Raw genomic sequence first — 7,500 nt, forward strand, 5'->3', positions numbered from 1 at the left:
AAGGGCCTGTTGGCGGGTGGCGGGCCAGGTGATGGCCGGGGGTTTCGCTCGTGCAGAAGAGCTCTTGGGCGGAGTGGGCGCTTTGTTGATATCGATTTGTTTGTTATTATTTTTGTTGTTAGTGTTATCATCGTGATGGCTTTTTTTGTTCTTATTGGTATTATTATCATTGCTGTGATTATTGTTATCAGTGTTATTATTTTTGATGGGACTGGTAATAGCTGAAATAATAATAATTACTATTATCACCATCATTGTAATCATTATCATTATAGTTGTTGCTTTTATAATCTCTATTGTTATCTTTTTTATTATTGTTATTAATTATCATCATCATCAGTATTGTTAGTATTATTATTATCATAATTGTTATTATTGATATTATCATTGTAAATGTTATTATTACAATCCTTATTATTTGTGTTACTATTATTATTATTACCATTATGATATTTATCATCAGCATTATTATCAATATTATCATTATCATTATTGTGATCGACAGCTTTATCATCACCACCATCCATCATTATCATTAGGAATATCATCACCACTACCATCACCATCACCATCATCATTATCGTAATCATTATCATTATGATCATCATTTTCATTATCATTATCATTATATTATTGCAATTATCATTTATTCTTTTGTATTTTAGTGGGAATGGGTATACCGTGCGATGAAAATTACGGCTTTATGATATGTTCCGGGAAGAATTGATTGCATGATTAATCTATTTTTATTTTTCATTCGTTTGACGGGAGGCCATGGCATTAATAAAGTAATGATGAGATAAATACTGCGTTTTTTCCAGAAATATCAATGTTTTGTATTTTTATTTTTTTGTTCTGTGCTTATGTGTAAAGTTTTTCCTATTGTCATTTTTATCGTTATTATTACTGATATACTTGTATCATTATCATATCTGTAACTATTGTTATTCGTGATATCTTTCATATTTTAGTGTCATCTTTATTGATATTATAATCATTCTTATTTCTATTGTTATTACTGTTATTGTCATTATTTCCATTATCATTATCATTATTGTCATTATCATAATGATAATGATAATCACCATCACCACCACCACCACCACCACCATCATCATCATCATCATCATCATCATCATCATCTAAATCATCTAAATCATCATCTAAATCATCATCATCATCAAAATCATCATCATCATCATCATCATCATCATCATCTAAATCATTATCATCATCTAAATCATCTAAATCATCATCTAAATCATCATCATCATCTAAATCATCATCACCATCACCATCATGACAATATATTCTAGTGGTAATGCCATTATCATTATTGTCGTTCCTTTTCACCGGAAACCGCAACAAAACATAAAAGAACGTCAGTAGCTCTTAAGTGCGAGGTGTGAGGTAATAAATGATTGATTACTTGATTGATCTGATTGGGATTACGTCATTAAGCGCGTGTGGACGCCGATGGCAAGGCCGATGCTATGTGGCAGGTGATGAATCTTGGTGGCCTGCGGCTTGCCAGGCCCTCGGACGGAAGTTACTGGGATATATATATATATATATATATATATATATATATATATATATATATATATATATATATATGTGTGTGTGTGTGTGTGTGTGTGTGTGTGTGTGTGTGTGTGTGTTTGTTTGTCTTTTATCTGTTTATCTGTGTGTATTTGTTTATTTATCTGTTTGTTTCTATATATGTGCGTGTGTGTGTATATTTTTTATGTGTATATTTGTTTATTTATATGTTTGTTTCTATATATATGTGCGTGTGTGTATTTTTTTTTCATCTGTGTGTATTTGTTTATTTATCTGTTTATTTCTGTAAATCTGCGTGTGTGTGTATTTATTATTGATCTGTGTGTGCAGGACATCCCTCAGTATTTGCATGGCTTTTACTCTCTATGAGATAACATTGTTCCAGAGGCACGCTTTGATGGCCCGATTCGCCTGAGTGCCTCGGAGCCAACTCAAAGGTAGAAGCTGGAAGAAAATCTATAAAAAGATACTATGTAAGAGTCTGAAATAGAACTGTGCTTTATTACCACATTTTACTTAACTGTATTTTTATCAAACTTGAAGAACAAAATATGCACAAGCACAGGAACGACACCAAGCTGACGTCATGAGACAACTACAGTAATAACCGTAAAGTTTCAAATGAGACTGAGCGTTTCTTTTTGGTTTTACCGCCTGACGGGGTGTCTGTTTTGAATCGAAACGTCTCACTTTCAGCAAACCTTAGACCGAGATGTGGTGAACCTTTTGAAAACTCACTAAACTGAACAACGGTGAACAAACCCTCTCTAAGACCCCAGACCGGTTTTGATATCACGAGACCACAGATGGTGACTAGCTTTTATCAGATGGTGATGGCAGAGTCGTAGTAGCTCCGGAAGACCAGATGGTAGAGAGCTCCTGTCAGCTGGTGACGAATGGAGGCTTCAGTACATTAGGTCGGAGCGTGCTGGTTACCGTGCACAGCTCCCCTCTGGCAAGTCCTCACAACTGAGTCATTTGTCAAAGTACTGGCTGCAGACCAACGTTTTGGGAAAGGCTGCAGAGACATCGGCTGGAGATGATGGTTGGGACGGATTGGATTAATCGCAGTATTGTGGAAGGCCTCGTGAGGATGCTGTTAAGATAATGGCTGCGAACTTTTCGTCTAGACATTAGAAAGGATTTGGTCTCTGTCAGAAAATGAGATGGAGAAAACTTTGCGGCAAATAATATTATAATGCTTTTTTTCTGCAAGATATTGGGTATATAAGCAATGAACATAATCCTGATCGACCTCCCTGGGTTGATGTAAGGGGAGAGGTTACCCCTAACCGGAAGTGGACCAAGGAGACAGCATCAGAAATTCATGGTTGCAGAAAATTGATCAAACGACCGAGGAAGTTGCGGCAGGGAAGCGAACCATCTTGGAGGATGTAAAGAAGCAATGTATGTGCGCTCGTGTGAGTGTACGTTTTCATGTGTGCAGAGGAGGGATATTTTTATTTATGTTTCGCTTGCCATGGTATTCATGTACACATCTTTAAGCGAATATACCTTACATCACTCTTTCTGTATGTGCGTGTGTGTGAGTGTACGTTTACATGTGTGAAGAGGAGGGATATTTGTATTTATGTATCGCTTGCCATTGTATTCATGTACACATCTTTAGCCGAATACACTTTACATCACTTTCCCCTCATACCACCCGGCACAAGGCCCTCCTACGCCCTCGTCACTCACACCTTATGCCCCGCCGTACGAGACAGGGCCATCGCGAGTGCCACGCTGAAGAATGCAAAGCGCCCTCCGCCGCACGACCTTGTTCCTGCCTCTCCGCCCTGGCTTTAATCTAGAGGCGCCGCGTCCACGTAATAGAAGGGGCGGGGGGGTCTGGGTGGATGGTTTTTATAGCTCTTTCTGGAGGGAGAGGGAGAGAGAGAGAGAAAGAGAAGAAAAGGAGGTGAGGGAGAGAGAGAAGAAAAGGAGGTGAGGGAGAGAGAGAAGAAATGGAGGAGAGGGATAAAAGAAGAAAAGGAGGAGAGGGAGAAAAGGAGAAGAGGGAATGGTAGAGAGATGGGTCGATGAGGTGAAAGAGAGGAGAAAGAGAAAGGAAGGGGGGACAAGTCGATAACGAGAGAAAGAGAGTAGAGAGGACGAAGGAGAAATTGAGAATTAAAGGAGAGAGTAGAGGGGGGAGAGAGAGAGAGAGGAAAAGTATGCCAGGACGAAGGAGAGAGCGAGAGAGAACAAAAAATGTTGATGGACGGAGGGAGAAAAAGAGCAACATAGACGAAAAGAGCAAGGAATTTAGATAAATTAAGAGGTTCAGGGAAATGGTGAAAGTCGAGTATGAAGATGCAAATTATTCTACATCGCGAAATAACCCCTTTTTGCGAGACAGAAATGGGAACGTAAAATTTGAAGGGAAATATGATTCAGGTGGAACTTTCATCACTTTTTTATCCTATTTTGCTCAATTTTCATTTATTATTTAAAAAGATACGTCAAGTTTTATTAAATGATATAGTCCGAGTGGAATATTGATTGATTGAACAATTCAGTTACTGACCTTTCCTGACGAAGAAAAAAAGACATTAATATATAAATTCAGCAGAAAATACCATGAGCTGAGCCCCCCCCCCCCCAAAAAAAAAAAAAAAAAAATGCATAAAAAACGAATCATGAAACATTGAATTTATTACATAATTCAAATCCGACCTTACGCATATATGTCATGGAAATGTCACGAAAGTGGGAATTCAGTCTTGTCTACGTTTCTCGCCCTCTCGCTTTTATTCTTGGCCCGTGATCGAATGCCTTTAATCTCAATAATGGTTCCGGCGCTGCAAATGATATTCTTAAAGACTCTGTCCTAAAAGAATTGTCCTGAAAGATGCCCTTGTCCTCGGCCTTCGCTTCGGGATGTCCAATTCTCTTGGGCGTTTTGCCAGTTTTTTGCGATATATATTTTATGAATGTCATTACATGCCTATGGAGATTACTTGTGCGTTCGTGTATGTATATTTTCCTTCCTTCTTTCCTCTCTTTCTGCTTTTTTATTTTTTTTTTATTCACTTTTCTTTTTCTCTTTTTTCTTTCCTCTCTTTCTGTTTTTTCCCTTCCTTTCTTTCTTTTTTTCATTCACTTTTCTTTTTTTCTTTTTTCTTTCACTTTTCTCTTTTTTCTTTTTTCTTTTTTTTCTTTTTTTTAGGCCCAGCAAACTGTTCGAATACGTAGGGCCTGCATCTTTAAAAAGGCCATCGGATCATTTGACAGCATGAAAATATAATGATCGCTCAGCTGGTTGGATGGACGCGTTTGTGTGTGAGCGTTTGGGAGAGAGATAGAGAGGGGGAGGGGAGAGATAGAGAGAGAAAGAGAGAGAGAGAGGGGGGGAGAAGGGAGAGATAGAGAGGGAGAAGGGAGAGAGAGAGGGAGAAGGGAGAGGGGGAGAGAGATGAGAGAAAGGGGGGAAGGAGAGAGAGGGGAGATAGAAAAAGAGAGTGTGTAAAAGAGTATGGAGTGTAGATACATGTATTGAAAATATATGTTTGTATGTATATGTGTATGTACGCATGGTCATGTATATACGATATACATACGTAAAAAAGCGAAACAATGCCGATTTTCTTCCGAGTAGTGCAAGTAACAGGACAGTTGGAGTCTTTTGGCGAAGTGCCTTTGCGAAGATTTCTTCCCTTTCTGTTTACAAACCTGGTCTCCTGAGCGCTGCCATGGCATTAAACAAACTAACTATATTGTCTTGAAAATTAACATGAATTATTGTGATTAGTATTTTCCACTGTGAGTCACAAATGGAACCATCATTATTATTACCAGCATTATATTCATGATCATTAAGGAAAACAGGCGGATTGAATTGTCATAAGAATGACAATTATCAATATTGTTGTTATCATTAGTATACTAATCGTTATTACAGTTATTATTATCAACGAAGGCAGACGAATTAAAAGGTTATCTATAATGGTCTCTGGTTAGCATTTGTTAAATTTGTGAATTAGCTAAAAAGAATAAAAAATAATAATTGTTTAGACGACTCCTTGTGAGAAAACGACCGTCATTTGGATGCGCAAAGTTGGACGTGTTTGTTTTGAAATGTTCCTCCATCGTAAAAAAAATACTTCATGGTCTCGTTAGAGAAAGACGGGGGAGGCCAGAAACAGAGATTAAGAGAGGAAAAGACAGGGAAAGATAAAAGAGAGAGCGAAAAAAAATCGAGAGACTGAAAGAGAGAATAAAACATTGAAAACCGTATAGTAACCGAGAGAAAGAGAGAGAGAGATTGAGGGAGGGAGGGAGGTCGACGAAAGACGAATAAAGAGACATCTCAGGAAACCTGCAGAGACCGAGGAATAGAGAAGTAAAACAATCTCCCAAGTATATATATATACTAAGAAAAAACATAAAAAACATCGAAAGAGGAAGACAACGAGAGCAAGATAGAAACCGCGATCCCAGAAGACAAAACCGCTTTCTAAGAAGCACCTGCGCTATTCCCTCACCTTATTTCCGCCGACAGAACAGCAGTCAGGCCCCGGGGTCGCAGATGCCGCCTGGCTATTTGCGAGCGACGCCTTCCCCTTCTCGCTGTGACATGTGACTCACCTCTTGGCACCGCGGACGTGCCTGGGGTCTTACTTACAGATAATATATGGATTGTGTGTCCTCTCTTCGTCTGTGATCCTGTGGGAGACCAAACGCCCTGTGGAATATTTGGCCTGGAGGATGGGCATGGACTCTGTGCCCGCTCGTCGTGTGTGGTTCTGTGAGGGGCTAAATTTTTGGAATATTTGTCTTGAGCGCTCTGTCGATTGCAGGCTTGAGGTCTTGCAAACTCATACGGAGTGTCGGTTACGAATTATGTGTATGAATTGGTATGAATGATTTTATATGTCCTCTTTCGTGTAGGGTCAGCAGAGGTGGGTCTAACACCATTACAAGTGTTGGCGGTAAGTAATGCCGTTGCTTTTTTGTAACGATAATGGTAATGTCAATATATTAAGTAACTTGTTTGGTAATGTCTTTCCTCGTTTGTATATGAATTGGTCTGCCTGGGAGCATCTCTTAATTGGCTTCACAGTGAACATGTACTTCTTTGAGTTGACGTGCTCGAGACGTGTGACCCCAACCAAGGCCAGAGACCAAGAAAGACATTGCAGAAAATTCGAATGCTGAGCACGTCTCCGTTTATTTGTCATCTGGCCTGTCAAGCAAGGTGGAGGTGTCATGCTTCCCCTGCGCTGCATTTGAATCCTTATTTCTCGAGCTTAACGCCCAGTGCCTCCAGGCGCAGCAGCGGAAAGAACTCTCCCTCGGAAAGGCGTCTGCGGCCCAAGCGAGGAGGCCTTTAAGATTCTAATTTTGCAATGTAAGTTTATCTTGAATGTAAATATGTAAAAAAATAATATTAGGTTCACAATTCTATTATTCTTTTTCTAATTAATAATGAGATGATTTTTGAATTCCAAAGTATTTTTTCTTTGCTGATAGATAGCAAATCCTTGAATTTCGAAGTAGTTTTTGTAAATGATTGCAGTGAAATCAGCTGTGAATTTTGTTCATTTTTAAGCTTCGAAAGGGAAATGTATTCTAAATATAGGAATTTACTCGGGGACTGTGTTAGAAGGATAATGCATTTTAATCTGCTAACCAGGTTATACTGCGCAGTATACGAGAAAATAGAAAAAATAAAATGGGTATTACTTCATTGAGTTTTTATATTTAATTCTAGCCTTAACTTGTAATTTCTGCAACAATAAAAAACATCTAAAATAATAATGCAGAAGATACCGTACAATGACAAGAAATGATATTTCTAGTGCCCCAAAAGTAGCTTTTCTAAGGTCTAACATACTGAAAATTTGTTTTTGTAAATAACAGCAATAGTAACTCCATTACCTTTAAAATGTAATGTACCCACGACTGATCGTCAGCAGTAGAATTACATTAATA

Source organism: Penaeus vannamei, chromosome 39, assembly GCF_042767895.1.
Source record: "Penaeus vannamei isolate JL-2024 chromosome 39, ASM4276789v1, whole genome shotgun sequence".
NCBI lineage: Eukaryota > Metazoa > Arthropoda > Malacostraca > Decapoda > Penaeidae > Penaeus > Penaeus vannamei.